The sequence below is a fragment of the Trachurus japonicus genome, chromosome 20, assembly GCF_045865225.1.
Source record: "Trachurus japonicus isolate A0001 chromosome 20, Traja_1.0".
NCBI lineage: Eukaryota > Metazoa > Chordata > Actinopteri > Carangiformes > Carangidae > Trachurus > Trachurus japonicus.
In genome coordinates this window covers 27,357,972-27,367,502 of record NC_140926.1, presented here as the reverse complement: position 1 = coordinate 27,367,502, position 9,531 = coordinate 27,357,972, and the positions used below count along the sequence as shown (strand labels likewise).

The 9,531-nt window shown below is 42.8% G+C and overlaps 1 pseudogene; it reads right to left on the bottom strand.

Moving 5' to 3' along the window:
* Window positions 1-2,342: 2,342 nt before the first annotated feature.
* Window positions 2,343-3,016, bottom strand: LOC146967039 (cysteine-rich protein 2 pseudogene; annotated as a pseudogene).
* Window positions 3,017-9,531: the final 6,515 nt, after the last annotated feature.

Here is a 9,531-nt window from a genome sequence, read left to right as displayed (position 1 = left end):
AAAGAAAAACATGATGAAAAGGTAATCCTCATTATATGGGTTGATGATCTGATAATAGCAGCTAGCAATGAAAGTGTATTAACAAATGTGAAAACAATGCTAACTGAAAAGTTCAAAATGAAAGATCTGGGAAGACTCAGACATTTTCTGGGAATAGACTTTGAACAAACAGAAGGCCAAGTTGTTATGTCACAGAAAAGATATGTGAACAAAATACTGAAAAGATTTGAAATGGAAGACTGTAGGGCAAGAGAGACCCCATGTGAACCAAAACTTGACTATTCAGAAAATGCTGAAAAAATGACAAATTCAAGAAAGTACAGAGAGGCAGTGGGAAGTTTAATATATTTGTCCACATGCACTAGACCAGACATAAGTTTTGTGGTCAGTAAACTCTCACAGCATTTTGATGATCCAACTGAAGAACACTGGAGCACTGTAAAACATGTGTTCAGGTATCTTAAAGGTACAGCAGAACAAAGTTTATGCTTCAAAAGAAATGACACAAGTAAACTAGGTTTGAAAGTGTCAAAAGTCAAGTCAAAATCATTTATTAGTCTCCCGTAGGAGAAATTTCTCTCGGACAGAGAGCAGTGCTGCTTCACAACAAAGACAAAGACAGTACAAGAGAAAAGCAGCAGGGAAGTACATCCCTGTACAGTGATGCAGACTGGGCATCAGAGAGAGCAGACAGGCGCAGTATCTCAGGTTATTGTGTTAGTCTAAATGAAGGAAGCGCTCTCATTTCATGGAAATCAAGAAAACAACCAACGGCTGCACTTTCTACGTGTGAAGCAGAATACATTGCCTTAGCATCAGCTATACAGGAATGTATATATTTGAAACAGCTACTTAAAGGAATGGACAAGTACCAGTATGCACAAACAAAAGTGTACGAAGACAACCAAGGTACTATTGCACTTGCTCCTTTATGACAGGGCTTTTAGCTAGGAGTGGTTCAGGTAGCTCTGAACCATTTTATAGATACGCTGCTATAGGCTTAGACTGCTGGGGACACATCTGGTTACACAGAGCCCTCTCCTTTCCCCTCCTCTCCTCTCCTCTCCTCTCCACTCCTCTCCTCTCCTCCCCTCTCCTCCCCTCTCCACTCCTCTCCCCTCCTCTCCTCTCCTCTCCTCAGTATATTTTTGAACTGTCATTATACTTTGTAGTTTGGCCTTGGTGTCTCGCACTCTCTCTGTGTTTCCGCAGATCCACCGGAGCTCCATCTCTCTGCACCAGCCGCCGCCTGCATCGCACCCCTCCCACCCCTTCCCCTGCTGCTAGACCGGCCTCCCCTCCCTTCCCATGGACCAGTCTACCACCCAGTCCTCCCATCGAGCTGGCCAGCTCTCCCTGCCCCCATCAATTCCTGCTAACATTTCCATATTTCGCACATTTTGTGACATACTGTAAACTGTAAACTGTTTTCTTGTCTTCTATTGCACGTCTGTCCGTCCTGGGTGAGGGATCCCTCCTCTGTTGCTCACCCTGAGATTTCTCCGATTTTTCCCTGTTAAAAGGGTTTTCCATGGAGTTTTTCCTCAGTCGATGTGAGGGTCTAAGGACAGAGGATGTTGCTACGATGCCATGTAAAGCCCTTTGAGACAAACTGTTTGTAAAAACGGGCTATACAAATAAAATTGCCTTGCCTTGCCTGTAAACGGGCAAAGATGTAAGCACATAGACATCAAGTATCACTTCATCAGGGAGATTGTAAACAGTGGCAAGATACATCTGGAGTATTGTCCTACTGAGAAAATGCTTGCTGATGTAATGACTAAACCAGCAACTAAACTGAAACTGAAAAGGTTTGTCAAAGATATGTTTGGTACATAAAAGTGTATATAAAATGTTGTGTTCTCAGGAAACCCATTAAGTTAAAGACGAGTGGGGGTGTTAAGCAATGTAAAAGAAAGCGCCTTTACTCATTGTGTTATGCACAGTACTTTTATTTTGAAGGACGTTTGTTGTCCGATCCCGGATGTGACGTGTGTAGCTTACCCCGGGAAAGGTTGTTGACGCTTGTGTGTTCCAGCGGACGGTCATGGAAAATAAAGCAATGGTGGAAGCTGTACTGAAGTGGAGTTTGAATGAAAATCCTTAACAACAAGAATAAGAAGTGAGAAATCAGAACAGTTTTTGAACAAAATACAAGTCAATTCAAGTCAAATATTCTTTTTATTTTGGAAACAACTCCCATCCACTCCCTCCCTCCCATCCACACACACACACAGTCATTCCCTCATTCTCACAAAGCCCAACAGTCAAATACACACACACGCACACACTGCTTTGTGTTTGGCAAAGAGCGTGGAGGAACTAAACGGTGCCGGTGAAACTCACCTGGGAGGAGAATGCAAAAAAAGAAAACATTATAAACAATATACAAATACACAAACACAAACATCTAGTGTCCGTCCCTGTGAGTGCGTACGTGTGTTCTGTTGTCGTGGCGATCGAAGGCAAATTGGAGAGACACTGGGGGTCCTGGAGGTGGTGCTTGGTCTCAGGGCACGGCCCCATGCTGCTGACACCCCCGGTGTTAACACCTTTAGGTCTGCAGAGCATAGTGTAGTAGGGTTTGTGATAGTAGGGCTATCTGTCGTGCTCTGCGTGGCTCCCAGGGGCCAAACTCTTGGGAGTAGTGCTCACAACGCAGACAGGGCCGGTGGCAGTTCTTCCCCAGAGACAACACCTCCTTAGCAAAGTAAACCATCTTGTTGCACCTGGGGCAGATGTTGGGGCTTCCAGACAACAAGGAGAAGCTGGCAGCTTTCACTGGTCCACAGGCCGTAGATTTCTTCACGTCCTCTGGTTTTCCATCCGTTTCCATGGAGACAGGAGCCGGGAGTGTCTTAGACATAGGAACCAGTGCTGCCATGTTCACGCCTCTTGGCCCGTAGAGAGCTGTGTAGCATGGCTCATAGCAGAACGGCTTCCCATCATGCTCAGCGGGGCCTCCAGGCTTCAGCATCTTGTTGCAGCGCTCACTCTTCAGACAGTTTGACGCCATGGTCCATCTAATCCGGATCAGCGCAGAGGGACGGGGCAGGTCTGGTTCTGGTCAGTCCACCAGCGGCTGGTCTTACTGCAACACACACACACGCACACACACGCACGCATGCACGCACGCACACACACTCATTCACTCTCGGTATCACTGTCAGAGTCCATAAGACCTTCATACATGTCTTCCTCTTCTTCCTCTTGATGCAGGACACTTCCAGAGACCGCCAGTTTTAGACAGCCTGCACCTCCGTCATCAGCCTCTTTGTTCTGTCCAACTGGGTTTGTAAAGTGGACTGCAGTCCCTCATAGGCCTCAAGTATGTAAGTAAGTAAGTTTCCATTATTAGCGATGGTCAACTTCAGAGAGAGAGAGAGACTGCCAAGGTGTCCCTGTGGCCGCAGAGGAGAACGTCTTTGTGTGACCCCCTTGACCATTCTTCAGACAAACACACAGACATATCCCCAGCCACCCCCATATATTGCACATATTACACACACATATATCAACATAAATAAAAAGAGCGCTCTCTATTTTTTGTTGGCCAGCTATTTTTTTATTTTTTAAATTTTTTTTTGAAAGGACAATTGAAAGACTCTTTTATTATAGTAAACACCTGATCAGTGATTTTTTTTTTCTTTTTCATTTCTTTTATTTGTTTATGGAGTAAATACTCCATGAACTGAAAGACAATTAACTCAAACGGAGCATTTTATGTTTTTTTTTCCTTTTCTATCAAAAGGAAGATTTTAAGTCCATTTATTTTAATATAAAAAAGTGAATGTTCTCATAACTGTTCATTTGAATACCACTGTCTTTTGAAATACTACCACTCACAGTGGGATCTGGGTATTTTTAGTTGTTTCAAAAGGAAGTATGAGTAAATTGTGTTTCTGTAAGGGATAAAAAGGTGAGGTGTATTTCAGTCCCAGAAATATGTGAATATCTTGTTTAGGGTAAAAGACACAACATACAGTGGAGAAGAAATAGAATAAAAACCTAATGCCAATTTTCAAGTTTGTGTGTGTGTGAGAGAGAGAGAGAGAGAGAGAGAGAGAGAGAGGGAGTGGTGACACTAATCCTAATAAGGTACAGTCAGAATGAACACACAGAGATGAGTAAGAATCGGAGGAAGATTTTTCAGTTGTTTTTTCATCTTCCTCCGTCAGTTGAGTCAGGTGAGAAGCTGCAGTTCTCTTCATGGCCACTAGGTGCTGTACATTCAGTAAATGTGGTTAACGTTCAACATAGCAGTCTCAGACAGATTACATCGTCACATCTCTCCTGCTGTCCAAACATGAACCATAGTACAGTAGATTAAGGCTGCAGGAAAACAGGACAACATGTAAGATAGAGACCACATACACATTGTGTTTGTATAATTAGGTTACAGTCACTATAATAGATTATATTCACAACAACAACATTCTCAAAATTCCTCACAGTCCAAACCAACAGACCAAAGCCTAAACATTAATTTCACTGCAATAAAAAACAAGCACAACAAATTAAACAACACACAACTCTGCCCACACCAGAACATCTTTCCCAGAATGAGGGAATACATTAGCTCCATAAAATGCTTTTTTATAGGAGGCAAATTATTTGTTCAATATTTACTTTTCTTCATTTGTACTGTGACTAATTCGGTGTCGCTGCAATCTTCCAATGAACACACATAGAACTGACCTGAGCTGACACCTGTCACTTTGTTTTAAAAGTTGACTACACCACAGGGACAGGCATAAAACACACACACACACACACACACACACACACACACACGCACACACACGCACACACACGCACACACACACACACACACACACACAGTTACCCACTAACACTAATACGCACACCTGTCAATCTGTTGCCTTCAAGTGTTCATTTTTACTGGGTGTGCTCTGTAAAGCCCCACTGGGAGGGAATGACCCTTTGCAAAGTGAAAAGTGTGTCTGTGGGATTTGCTGGCAAGCCTGAGATAGACACTGTTTCTCACACACTGGATAATCTGAGATCCTAATTTTTTAGTTCATTTGGAATAAATAGTCATAAAGGCAAATAAATGTCAGGTTCAAATTGGTTTAAACTCCTGCTGGATGGAACCAGACTGGAGAACTGGGCCTTGCCTAACCCCCAGAGACACCATTCACTCTACTCTAGCTTGCTTGAGCATTTTATACATTGCTGCAGAAAAAATATAAATCTGAGAGTTTTACTGCATGAAGGTGTTGGTTCTGATTACTCATTCACATATTATGTTTTCAATGTAAAATCTGAGATATTTATTTGGATTCCATATTGTTAAGGCTTAAAGATGCTGTTGTTCAGTGTTCTGCTGTCAGAGGGCGCTGTTCAGATCATTTTCAATCTGTAGCTGGACTCAGACAGTGATTAAGGTCATTGCATAAGATTAAAAGGAAATACTATGGCTTCATTGTAAATGTGAATGTTTCTTAAAGGGATAGTTCACCCAAAGTTCAAATTTCACTCATTATCTACTCACCCTCATGTCGACTAAGGGCTGGGAGCACAAAAAAAAACATCCAAATACCTCCATAGTGCTCGTCTGTAATGTCCCTCTTGTATTGAAGCCCTGACATGAGAAATTATTCCGAAAAAAATTAAATAAGTCTGTATTTTAAGCTTGTTTGTAGCAGAAGCTCCCAATGTCTCAGTTCACTACTCTTCCCGTGTCATTCACAACCATTATATGGCCAAATACTGCTGCGCGGACCCCCCCGTAAATCAGAGAAGCCCCAGCCCTTAGTCGACATGAGGGTGAGTAGATGATGAGTGAAATTTGAATTTTAGGTGAACTATCCCTTTAAGAATTGTGGCGTCAGATGGTTGGCAAGACAGATGGTGAGCTCCATTTAACATATACTGAGGAACTCTGCCATCCTGTGTGTATGTTGCTAGAGACAGGGTGGGGTTACATAACCAAATAAACAAGTCAACACACACAGTCTTTCCCTCTCTCAGTTCAGTTCCTTGCTTGAGGGCAACAAGGCAGTCCAGTAAGGACAGTCAACACTACTGTGCATCCTGGTTAGATAATATAAATATAGCTGAAATGTTTAGCAATTCATTAACTAGAAAGAGCATTTCCTAACGGAAAATGCATGTGAATGCTGAAAGCCATGCTAAATTAGCAGTAGAAATTGACAACCAAACACAGGAATGTCATGTAACACAAACAGCGAAGGCAGGAATTGAACCCTGGTCCTCATGATTGGCAGTCCGGCAAACTAACCTCTCAAGCACAGAGAAGATGAAGCATTTTAAGTTTTATACCATGATAAATCAACACTGTCCGATGCAGCTGTAGTTTAAATAGTTTAAACAAAAAGCAAGTTATCAGAAATCAACAGAGGAAGACTGGGGGAATGATTCACTAACAAAGCTGTTGGGGGAAGATTTGAACCTGCAACCTTCGGGTCATCAGCCCAGTAATCTAAGAATAAAGATTTGAAGAGCAATTAATAGTAAAGAAAATGGCCGACCTGAAGAACAATAAGCATTCACACTAATTATTCTAATTACATAAAATGATTCTTGAGGTTTTTAGCTTTTGAAATCCTAGCGTCTGCTTGTTTCTTTATGACAGTTAAAATGAAATAAATGAGTTGGTCAATGAAAAAATCTTAAAGAACAATGGCAGACACCTTATACACCAACCATTATGGTATAACAAAACCGTCTTAAGGCGGGTTTACACTGCACGACTATTCGTCTGTTCACATCTCAAACTGCACGAGCGTCCCTCTTCAGTCCTACGTCTCAGATCAGTCTCAGACCCCCACTAATTGCACGTCGTTCTACGATTGCGCTCCACCACGATTACCCTGCGATGCCGCTGAGATTTGTGCTGCTCTATAATTGCTCGATTGTAAACATCAAATTGACATTGGTTCCTATAGCAGAGTCCATGTGGAAGATCAGACCGACAAACACACACACAGACAGCGCGCATCACCTCCAAGGCCGGTGCTGCAGAGAGAGAGAGAGAGAGAGAGAGAGAGAGAGAGAGAGAGAGAGAGCGACGCTCTCCAGCCAGCTGACGTGTAGTTCACCTGCGGCTCACCTGCAGCTGTCAGAGGAGGCTCACTAGTTCTCTCTCTCGCCTGCACTTTGTTTAAAAATTCAGCTGATCAGCAGCCAGAGCACAGTGGAAGTGGCTGGTGTGTAGGCTCGCTATTTTATACTGTAACGGCAAGAAAAAATAATCGTCCTCAATTGCTGATTGATAGTGTGTGTACATTTGTCGGGCTGATCTTCCATCACGGACTGCGCTGCATTACTGATCATCACCCGGTCACCCTGTCTCTCTACAGCTGTGGTCTAACTTCAGCTGGTCACTTCCCTGTCCCTCCTCTCTCTGTCTGCCCGTTCTAACTCCATCTGACGAGGTTCAGCATCACATTCAGGTTCATAAAGGCTCTGTGCTCTGTGCTAAAACAATCTGTCATGGTAAAAACTTGTCGTATGTGCAGAATCGTGACGTAGGACCCCATACATTGTCCGTCACGACGAGAAATTTTCTGGCATGTCAGAAAATAATCGGGAGGTCGGCGACTCGTCTTTAGGACGTCGGGACGTGACGCAGAGCCTCACTAACCATACGTCCCGATTATGCTCACGACCCCGCGATCCCTCTAAGATTATGCAAATTAGGCTGCGACTCGTCTGGGACGAGAAAATCGTGGCAAAATCGTACAGTGTAAACCCGCCTTTAGTCTGGTAATGTTTCCTGCAGCTGTCATTCAATTTGTTTTTAAAAGATGATAAGCATACAAAAGCAAATTATACTTAATTTTTCCTTTAAATTAATTTAATCCGAGAAATTTATAGCAAAATGAAACAAAATATATTGAATTGATTGATAAGAATAGTCAGAAACAAAGATGTGGAAAATAATAACAAAAATATCTCAAAACTAAAGCAGAAGTAAGCGGAATGTTTGTGTTAATATAAGTCTTAAAGCAGAAGTAAGTGATATATTTGTGTTAATCTAAGTCTTAAATAGTTATATCTTCCGACAGCAATCACTTACATAGAGTGTTTGGACTGAAACACGGGTCTGTCAGTCACTCTGCTCTGCTCTGAGCCGAGGAGAAAACATTTATCGTATCCTACAGTTTTTATCCAATGAGGAGAGAGAACGGCATGCAGGGCTGTGTGTGCAGCCAAGGGACGCCGTGAATGTGGCAACGTAGGGACGAGGACTGTTATGGTGCGTTCAAGGAAACTCGTATTTTTCCGACCGTGAAGTGGTACCAGTTCGATCTGGTACGAGTTCACGGGTCAGAAGTTACGAGTGGCCGTTATAGTGACTTTCACCGGTAAAACAGGTCGGAAAAACACGAGTGGGTTGCCTGAAACGCTACAAAGTCGTAAGTTGTGACTTGAAGCTGTAATTTACGATTTCAAAAGCCTGCCTGGAACGCAGCATTAGCGAAAACGACCGGACCACTTACTTCTGCTTTAAATAGTTATATCTTCCGACAGCAATCACTTACATAGTGTTTGGTCTGAAATAGTGATGGGAATTGCGGCTCTTTTTGGAGAGCCAGTTCTTTTGGCTCGGCTCACTAAAAAGAGCCGGCTCTTTCGGCTCCCAAGTGGCTCCTCAGATTTTCTGTTGCTAAGTTTATTTATCACCAAAATAATGCAAAACTATGTGTAAAATGAATTACTAATGTAAAACACAAACTTTTTTTTTTTTCAAATATTTATCATTTATATGCCTTTATTTACTGAACACACTCAACCTTGAACAGAGTGCTACAAAAATAGATTATAAAGTAGGTCTATAAAAAACAAAGACCCATCCAGGGCTCCAGACTAATTTTTCTTTTGCACTTGTGGATGAACACTTCTCATGTGCCACAGGCTCGTGCTGGATGCGCTGGTTGATTAGTTTCGTTTTTACGCCCTTCCCCCGTCGACCTGTGGCTTTCACTACAACAAGCAGAGGAAAAAAAACAAAAACTAAAATGGCTCCCAATGAGGAGCCGGCTCCCGTCATTCACTTCAAAGAGCCGGATCGTTCGCAACCGACACATCACTAGTCTGAAACACGGGTCTGTCAGTCACTCTGCTCTGCTGTAAGCCGAGGAGAAAACTTTCCTTGTATCCTACAACCTTTATCCAATGAGAAGAGAGAACGGCATAAAGGGGCGGTCCTCTCTGTGTGTGCAGCCAAGGGATGCGTGTGAATGTGGTGATGTAGGGACGAGGGCAGGGACTGCTAACTCCATCGGCTGACAGGAAGTTAGCCAAAACCACTGGATCGCTTACTTCTGCTTTAAACAAGACGTCTGATTGTTTATTGATAATTTCATGAGAATTCAGAAAATCAACAGAGAAGCGCAACATTACAGACAGGTAATGGCGGAGCGCTAGCTTCAGATGTTAATCAGCGCCAGGTTATACACACCACACACTAATGTTAAAATCACTAGTCTGACATTTTGAAGGTGCAATATGAGATGTTTTGAGAATTTGTTGCACACTGAA